This window comes from Mesoplodon densirostris, chromosome X, assembly GCF_025265405.1.
Source record: "Mesoplodon densirostris isolate mMesDen1 chromosome X, mMesDen1 primary haplotype, whole genome shotgun sequence".
Taxonomy (NCBI): Eukaryota; Metazoa; Chordata; class Mammalia; order Artiodactyla; family Ziphiidae; genus Mesoplodon; species Mesoplodon densirostris.
Genome location: NC_082681.1, coordinates 5,965,059 through 5,974,929, shown reverse-complemented (window position 1 = coordinate 5,974,929; position 9,871 = coordinate 5,965,059). Strand labels below are relative to the sequence as shown.

At 48.5% G+C, this 9,871-nt stretch overlaps 1 pseudogene; it reads left to right on the top strand.

Annotated features, from left to right (window-relative positions):
• Positions 1-5,425: 5,425 nt before the first annotated feature.
• On the top strand, positions 5,426-8,622 carry LOC132481466 (spermatogenesis-associated protein 17-like; annotated as a pseudogene).
• Positions 8,623-9,871: the final 1,249 nt, after the last annotated feature.

Here is a 9,871-nt window from a genome sequence, read left to right as displayed (position 1 = left end):
TGTCAAGAAGGTCAAGGCCCCTACAGACTATGCTGGGACAGAGCTGAGAGCAGAGATTCACCTAACTGTGGGGTAAAATAGTGAATATGTACTGCTGGCCTTCTTGTATAAGGGCAATCTGCTTTTAATCCCACTTACAGATGGGGATTAAAATACAGTAAGTCCCCTACATAAGAACCTTCAAGTTGCGAACTTTCAAAGATATGCATGTGCGTTCCATCAACATCCGGTGTGAGTGAAATTGCAGCTCGTCCTCCATCTCCTATTGCTGATGACCCTTCAGCTCTATCATCTCCCACCTCCTCTCCCTCCTCCAGTCAGTAACTCTTCTTGCCTGTTCACCCGATGCCAGCCCCTGGATGCCAGCTGTTGTACTGGACTACTATACTTTTCAAGGTACTATACTGTAAGATTAAAATTGTTTTCTTTATTTTTTGTGTTCACTGTTTTTTATGTATTATTTGTGTGAAAAGTATTATAAACCTATTACAGTACAGTACTATATAGCCGATTGTGTCAGTGGGATACCCAGGCTAACTTTGTTGGACTGACAAACAAATTGGACTTACGAATGCACTCTTGGAACGGAACTCATTCATATGTAGGGGACTTACTGTAATGCATTTTCCAGACCAATAGCCGCACACCAAGTGCCAAAGGATGTTCTGGTCTGCTTTAGTAAAGATGGCACATCCAGCAGTTCAGCCACATCTAGAATGACCACCTAGTTAAGTTTACAGTAAGCAGTCCACAATCGTCTTCCACAATTCATCTGGTTTTTGCTGGAGCCACACAGGTGAATTGAACAAGGATGTGATGGGGACCACCACCCTTGCATCCTTTAAGTCTTTGATAGTGGAATTAATTTTGGCAATTCCTCCTCTGTTGCTTCTGATTTACTATCTTGGTTGAGGGAGCAGACAGTTTCAGCATTTTCTACTTGATTTTTTTCTATCAAAATAATTCTTACTCCACAAGTCAGGTACCCATGTGAGGGTTCTTCTAGCTGCTAAAGGTATCTATCCCGATTATGTACTTGGGAGCCAGGGAAATGACACGGGATGGGTCCACAGACCCATTAGACAATTGGGTCAGAATTCCACTTATCATCTGACTTCAGTAAGTCCCCACTCTAACAAGAAAACCATGATGGCATTTTGGGTTTCCTGATGTTGATGTAAGTTCATACCCTGTATTCAACGGTTCTCAAAAAGTGTAAGTAGTTCCTTTTTCCTAGCACAGTTACCATCACAAATGTCCTTAGGTCCCTTTGGGGAAGGATTGGGAGAATATTTATCCTAAGGAACTGTGGTGGCACCGTAGAGTTCTTCCACAAGGAAACTAGACTCCCGTTCAATCTGGGCTCTGGGTTTGGAAAGTGACGTAGATCTGGAAACTGAATAAGAAACTGAGGTTTTCACTGTGGTGGCTGACACCCACCTTCTGCTCATAAGCTTTAGATTTTGTTTAAAATTACACTAATCAAGTGACACCCTAGTTATCGATCCACCTATCTGTCCTAGGAACACATGGTCTGTTGGTCATTGTACAGATCCCAGCAGGTATGGCACCCCAGTTGCTAGTTTGACCTTGCTTCCCATTACAATAATGGCTAAGTGTTGCCACCTGGCCTCTGCCATTCTATCAATAGAATCTCATCATCTCCACTGATACAAAGGAACTCAGTTCCATGGTGGTATCTCCTACTGTAACACTGAACCTAGAGAAGACAGCTACCTACAAAGATTCTCCAATATGCCAGTGCCCCTCTCATATATTGCCTTGATGACAGAAGCATTCTTTGCCCTACGCAAGGAACACAGTCAAATGGTAGGTTTTCTGGTATCACATAATGTATCTGTTCTAACACGTCTCTGAACGTTGTGCTACCACGCCAAGAACGTTAGGGCAACTCCATCTCATTTATTATAGGCTATTGTCTTGTCCAAGTTTCAAGGAGCATCCCAGGAAAGTATTAGGACCCTTTCCCAATGTTTTTGTCTGAACATTGAATCCCTGGGCACAAGTGAGTGCCACTAGTGTCAACAAATTCTCCCCTGTCAATTCCCTGGGTCCACCGTCTTCAATAGCCAACTCCCATCAGCACTGTCACAATTCTTGCTCACATGTATTAGCCAGTTTCTGCAATTCTCATGCAAGCTACTTTCTTTCAGAACAAGAACTGTACTTCCAAGCTTAGGCTACACTGAGAGCTAACCCTGGTTAGCACCCTGAAGGCAATGAGAGGTAGTGGAGGTTTCCAGAGAGTATAGGGGTTCAACAGTCTCAGGCTTATCCACCCAAATGTCCCCATTCAAGGTCTTCAAGTCACACTGTTTTCCCATTGAGACCTTGATACAGAAAACTATTGAGGCTCTATTTAATCTCCTTTGCTATATTGTATTTTTACAATTTGACATTGGGTCAGATTTTCATCATGGTCTGCTCTACTGCTGAAGGACACAAGGATCCCTTTAAATGCTTCCCTCTAGTTTTCACAGGCTGTTTTGAATTGATGGTTGGCTGACCCACGTCTGCCATTTTCTTTACGGCAAGTTTCTCAAAGTAACCAAAGCCAGACAGCCCCCAGATCCTTCTGGTTCCTGTTGTGCCCGTGCTTTCGAGGGCAGAACCACATGCTTCACAGGTGAGAATCTGAATTACTGTGATGCCACTGCACGTCAGAAGTTACCACACCCCTTTTTCCACCAGAAAGGGGGTCCTTATTACCACTTACTAGTTAGAGGTCCAGCTCCCAAATCCCATCCTCAGGATGTCTAAGGCCCTTCACAGTACCAGCTACCCGGGTCCCCAGAAAGCAGAACCTAAGACAAAGGGTTATATGCATGTATCTTTATCGGGAAATGGGAGCCCAGAGAGCAGGGGTTGGGGTGAGCAGGGGGGCAAACTAGGGAAGGAGGAAGAGCCAGAACAAGGATATGATATCTAATTATGCACCATGGTGGATGACTGGTTGTCTGATGCCATAAAACCCTCTGAGAAGCCAAATGAAATATGTCTTGGAACTAGGGGGAGGAAGGGGAGCAGTTACCTCTCATCTCCTCTCCCCATTGCCCAGTTTTCCTCCGTGGGAGCCTAACCGGCCATCATGCGGCGCGTGCGCATGGCAAACAAGCTGCCCTGGACCTCCATGCCATAGCGGCAAAGGAGGCCAGGATAGAGGCGTGCAGCTAAGCACCTGGGGTAAGGCACTCTTGAGCTGTACCCGCATGAAGTCTAATGAACCTCCACACAGAAAGAACTAGAGTAAGAGACAGGTGAGTCTAAGCACATCTGAAATAGCCCTCCCTTTTTCTTCTTTTTCATTCTTTAAAAAAAAAAACAGAAAACAAAAAAAACAGATCTTTGTTCCACGTCTCGTATGGTGCTGGGGCAAGGTGCTCAGGACATGTGCGGGAGGGCTTGCTCTTTCTCAGGCTGGAAGCTGGAGCCGGGAATCAGGGACTGGGTTGGGGAAGGAGTTGAACCACCTCGCTTAGGATCCTTTCCAGACCCAGGAAGCTGCTGGTAGGAAGGACCAAGGCCACGAGCAATACAGACTACTGGCCCAGGGGCTTCTGCTTGCTTCCTGCCACAGGACAGAGGCCACCACTTTCCAAGCCCGGGAAGAAAGCGACAGTCAGAAGAAGTAAGAATCCTTTAAGGGAGAATAAAGGAGGGAGGCCTCTGGGGAAAAAGGGGGCAGAGCGGGTCCTGAGAGGTGGGAACTGGATCCAGTCAGGGCCATGGAAAGAAATCATCAGAGCCGCCACTTAAAGTCCTGTCCGCTCCCATCTGTAGCTAGGGCTGTGGAGGAAGAGGGAGGGAGGGGTCTTCGGAAGACAGTGAGTGGAAGGAAATTGCGCAACAGCAAGCGGCCCTTTGGACCATGGATGAGCTGCTCGCATCTGAGCCCATGGCCTCAAGCAAATGGATGGAGAGCCACAGGCAGGATGCCTTAGATTTGCTGCATCCCACAGTCCCAAGAAACCACAATTGAAAATCAATAATCAGGGACTTCCCTGGTGGTGCAGTGGTTAAGAATCCGCCTGCCAATGAAGGGGACACGGGTTGGACCCTTGGTCCGGGAAGATCCCACATGCCGCGGAGCAACTAAGCCCGTGTGCCACAACTACTGAGCCTGCGCTCTAGAGCCCACGAGCCACAACTACTGAAGCCCACGTGCCTAGAGCCCATGCTCCGCAACAAGAGAAGCCACCACAATGAGAAGCCCGTGCACCACAACAAAGAGTAGCCCCCGCTCACCGCAACTAGAGAAAGCCCGCACTCAGCAACAAAGACCCAAAGCAGCCAAAAATAAATAAATAAATAAATAAACAAATTATTATTATTATTATTTTTTTCTTTTTCTTTTTGCGGTATGCGGGCCTCTCACTGTTGTGGCCTCTCCCGTTGCGGAGCACAGGCTCCGGACGCGCAGGCCCAGCGGCCATGGCTCACGGGCCCAGCCGCTCCGCGGCATATGGGATCCTCCCAGATCGGGGCATGAACCCGTATCCCCTGCATCGGCAGGCGGACTCTCAACCACTGCGCCACCAGGGAGGCCCACAAATTATTAAAAAAAAGAAAACCAATAATCACTAATAAATCACTAATGTTACACAGGCAAAATGGCCATTTCATTATCAGGAACAAGCCCTGAGCAGAGAGCAAGAGAGGTTGGCATGGAGTTTGGTTGGCACTGCGGGTTCTATGCCTCCATCGGGGGCAGGAAATGTTCTGCTTGCTGTTGATCCTACTATAGAGAAACGCGGTCCCTCATGGCCACACTACAGAATTTACAGTCCAGAACTTTCTTGAGGGTTCTGCTCTGATTCCACCAGCCTCACTGAGCCCACAGAGTGGCATGGTGCGTGGTGCCCGTGATGTGGCACACTGCTCTTCATGAATGAGGAACCGGTGTGTGGCTATGGCTTCACAGACAGGGCCAGGACCCTGGAATGGACATGACACCTACTGGGAAGGAGGGCTTCTGTGGGACAGGCCTGAGGACAGGGGCAGGACGGGAAAGAAGCTGAGCCGTCCTCAAGGCTCAGTGTGGCACCATGTCTCGCTTGCTTAGAACCCCACATATCTAAAGTGATCACTGTGGCCCTCCCAGCCAGCCAGGCATCTGCCACTGCATCCAGGGGACTTGATTACTAAAGCTGTTTGTTTTACTGCTGATGCAACGTGACACCAGCCTGTGTGATCTGGCTCTGGGCATCACGTTGCCGGCACACAGCAATGAGATGGAAATTTGGCTGCTGCAAAAGGCACTGATTTTGCCTTCTTCTCTGAATCTCCTTTCTCTGAACAGCAGGGACATTTCAGTCCCATGTAAAGCACACACTCTCTTCCTCCTGGCAAATGCCCAGTACCGTAATTCCCCATATAGTGCCACCTTGGAAGAGCCTCGGGCAGCATGTCAGGGGCAAGAAGACTGCACTGCATCTTAGGTCCTGAGGTGCTGGGGTAGTGATGTGCCCGGAGAGAATGCACTTGGGTACTGAAGCATCTTCTTAGCCTTGCTTGCCTCTGTGCTCAGGAGGAAGGGCTGGGGAGATGAATGGCCCAGCTCACAGGAAGAGTGGCAAGCCACTGCCTTGCCCTTTGGTTTCATTACTCGAATTGCACCAGGTGGCATCTATACTCATTCCGCAAGGCAGCAGTGCTTCCCTGCTGGCAGACACACTGTGCAGCCAGGGGGCAGGATGGGAAGGCATAGCTACAGCTACAGCACAATTGGTGGCCGCCTGCAACCCAGGATTGGTCTCTCAACCACCAAAGCAAGTGGGGGGACTTTCTGGAAAATGCTGCAGATGGGAGGTCCAAGCCTGTGGAGAGCCAGAAGTGAAGCCCAGAGACGGAAGGGAGCTTGTCCGGTGTCCCACACTGGGTCAGGTGCAAGACTGAGCTGGGAACACGGGGTCTTGCCTCCCAGGCCAGGCCTCTTATCATTTGAAGGAGCTGCCACCAACAGACATCCAGTGTCACTGTCCCCCTCCCCACATACACACATTTATTTGTCCATGTTGCCTGTTCGTGCACTATAGTCATTTCATGTACAGGACTCGCGTTTCCCAACCCTGTCCCTGGGTGTATGAGCATGCTTTGCACTGGCAAGCATTTTGCAACAGCAGCTAGAAACTGGCTGTAGCTGAGTGACAGCTGACACCTGACAGATATGAAGTCACTGAATCCTCACTCCAACCCCGTGAGGTCGGTACCCCAATTAGCCCCATTTTACAGGAGAGGAAACGGAGGCACAGAGAGGGAGGCACAAACTGCCCAAAGTCACACAGCTTCTAAGTGGCAAAGCCTGGATTGAAAGCAGGCTGGCCCCTGGTTGCTTGCCTTTACACTGTGCTACATAATCTCTCACAGGGTCGCAGGGTCGCATGGTTGGTTTGAGGATCTGATGAGTTAATATGTGTCAGGTGCCAGCACCTGCTGCCAAGGGCCCCTCCACTTCTGCAGGGCGATACATCTGTTGTCTTTAATGATGAGTGTGAGATGGTCCCTCCTCGCCCTCTCAAGAGTGTCCAGCCCAAGTCCAACGCTCTGCACACAGTAGGCGTTCAGAAAAGGCTCCTTTCTGCAGTTCGTCACTCAGACACACAGGCATTCACATATCGCACAGCAGCTCTGCGCCCGGCCCTGGGCTAAAATCTGATACACAACAGCTGGTGCCTGAAACCCAGAGGCACCCAGTCTAGTGGGGAGGTGGGCGGATCCGCAGTTACAGGCCAGGGCTGTAAGGACCCACAGGAGCGGCAGCTCACCCGCCGGAGGTGCTTTCTGTAAAAAGGCAGCCCCTGGGCCTCCCTGGTGGCGCAGTGGTTTGAGAGTTCGCCTGCCGATGCAGGGGATACGGGTTCGTGCCCCGGTCTGGGAGGATCCCATATGCCGCGGAGCGGCTGGGCCCGTGAGCCATGGCCGCTGGGCCTGCGCATCCAGAGCCTGTGCTCCGCAACGGGAGAGGCCACAACAGTGAGAGGCCCGCATACCGCAAAAAGAAAAAAAAAAAAAAAAAAAGGCAGCCCCTTCTCCTGACCTTGGGGAGGAGGGGCCGTGGTCCATGAAGGTGACACAGGCGAGAACGAAGGCTTCAGCCGAGGCCTGATGGCTGAGAGGAGTGGCCCAAGTGAGCAGGGAAAGGAGGGCCCTCTGGTCCGCGGGGAACACGGAGCGCGTGGCATGGAGGTGTGAAAGAACAATGTGTTTTGGAACAGCCAGCTGATGGCTGTGTCCACTGCCTGAGTTGTTTTTGCGGGGGCTGAGGGACAAACCCGGAGGGCATACCGTTGAGCCAGAGGATTATTCGCAAGCCTTAAAATCGAAAGGAATTTTCCCTGCTAGGTTTCAGACTTTCCTGGGACCCGTGGTCCCTATTTTCCTTCCAATCTCTCCCTTTTGGAATGGGAACGGCTATCCTCTGCCTGTCCCGCTGTATTAGTCAGGGTTCTCCAGAGAAACAGAACCAAGAAGAGATGATAGATAGATACACAGATAGGAGAAAGAAGAGGAGATTTATGATAGAAATTGGCTCACACAAGATGGAGGCCAAGAAGTCCCATCCCCCAGATCTGCCATCTGCAAGCTGGAGACCCAGGAAAACCAGCAGTACAATTCAGTCCAAGTCTGGAGGCCTGAGAACCCAGGAAGCCAATGGGGTAAGTCCCAGAGTCTGAAGGTGGGAGAACCAAGAGCTCTGAAGTTCTAGGGCAGGAAAAGATGGACATCTGAGCTCAAGAGGAGAGAGGGAATCCGCCCTTTCTTCACCTGTTTCATTTGGGCTCTCTATGGATTGCATGATGCCCACGCACACTGCTGAGGGCAGATCTCTTTGCTTAGTCTACTAATTCAAATGCAAATATCTTCCACAAATACCCTCGCAGACACACCCAGAAATAAGGCTTTACCAGCTCTCTGGACCTCCCTTAACCCAGTCAAGTTAGCACATAAAAATAACGTTGGCCAGTGTCCTTGTCCCCACGGTGAGCCACAGCCGCCCCCCCCACCTCTGTGGGAGACCCTCCAACACTAGCAGATTCCAGGTATATACAACTCACTGTTCAGAAAAGATCCTGATCCATGGGAGCTGTGGTTACAGAAGGCAAAGCCTTTAACGCACTGAAGACCTAAAGTGAAGCCGCAGCACTCTGTCAGCCTTGGCAGCTGGCTGGCTTGCCGAGGGCCAGGTCCTTTCCTCCGTTCGGAATTCTGCCACCCATTGATAGGAAACGATGTCAGGGACCCTTCTGCGATGTCTCCTAAGTATGGGAACAGCGCTACAAGCCTCTGGAACCGACGCTGCGAGTGGCAGAACCAATCGATGGGCTAAATGGGGCCAGAGCACAGCTCCAGAGACAGGAATGGACTTGAAATGTGAATGACAATATGTTTTTGCCATTTTCTTTCTACCATAAAAATAAAAAGTATGTCCCAACAATGCATTTATCAAGTAAGTATGGTCCTAATGCTTATGGAAGTCAACATTTCTGAGATGAAAATCCTAAGAAATGGATCTGTGACAAGGATTTCCAAACTGTATTGCCATCATTTGATCTCTTTTGAAAGTATGGAAAATTGTATTCAAAAGCTGGACAAATTGTATAACGGTATGCATTTTTGCTAAAAGGTACTTCAAAAAATGCTATAGTAACTAACATAAAAAATCAAATGAGATTGACTTAACTATCAAGCATTTTTAAAAAACCATGCTATAATAATATTTATATGTAATACAGCTCCATATATTTCTTTCATTCTAGTCTAATGGTTTTCAACATTCAAAAATCATGGATTTTGGGGCTTCCCTGGTGGTGAAGTGGTTGAGAACCCACCTACCAATGCAGGGGACACGGGTTCGAGCCCTGGTCCGGGAAGATCCCACATGCCGCAGAGCAACTGAGCCCGTGCACCACAACTACTGAGCCTGTGCTCTAGAGCCCGCGAGCCACAACTACTGAGCCCGCGTGCCTAGAGCCCATGCTCCGCAACAAGAGAAGCCACCACAATGAGAAGCTCATGCACCGCCATGAAGAGTAGCCCCTGCTTGCCACAACTAGAGAAAAGCCCGTGCACAGCAACGAAAACGCAACGCAGCCAAAAGAAAATTAAAAAACAAAAAATCCAAATCATGGATTTTGTATTTCAAATCGCTTCTCCAAAATGAACTCAAAGTAGAACTGAAAACTACCTGAAGTACCCTCTCTCTTTAAATTAATTAATACAGTAAATAAATAGTTTTACATAATATAATGAGAAAGTATTGATGGTGTCCAAAAGCTAAAATATTTCTCATTGCTGTATAGACACAGTATAGTTTAAAATACTATATTCAATATGTGTGTTATTTAAAGTGCGAGGTGCCTTTAGGGGATTCCAAATAAATAGCATCTTGGGTCTCTGATGACCAGTTTACAGACTAGAGAAGAACAGAGATACCCACATAAACTTCAAGATTACAAAATAAACTCTCAATGAATGCTGTATTTAATTGCAAAGGCACTTTAGAACAGAGAAGTGATTACAATCAACGGGGGACTAATAGGAGGTATTCTGACATCAGCCAAGTTTAAAGGAGATATTGGATGAAGACAGAAAAGATCACTACAGTTGAAGGAAAAGAGACAGGAATGAGAAATCAGGCTAGTTAATTCCCCAGGGATCCTCCCACACCAAGAACCAGGGGAAAGCTCCGGTCCATTGGAAAGAACACAAAGTAGATGCAAGCAACTATGTTCCTTAGATTTTGTTAGTATTGCCTCTCCCACGTTTATAACTTTGGATGCTTCAACTGGAACTCAGTATGTTAAATGTAGATAGAAATGACCACCTTTTAACTCCTCTAAAGGAATACGTG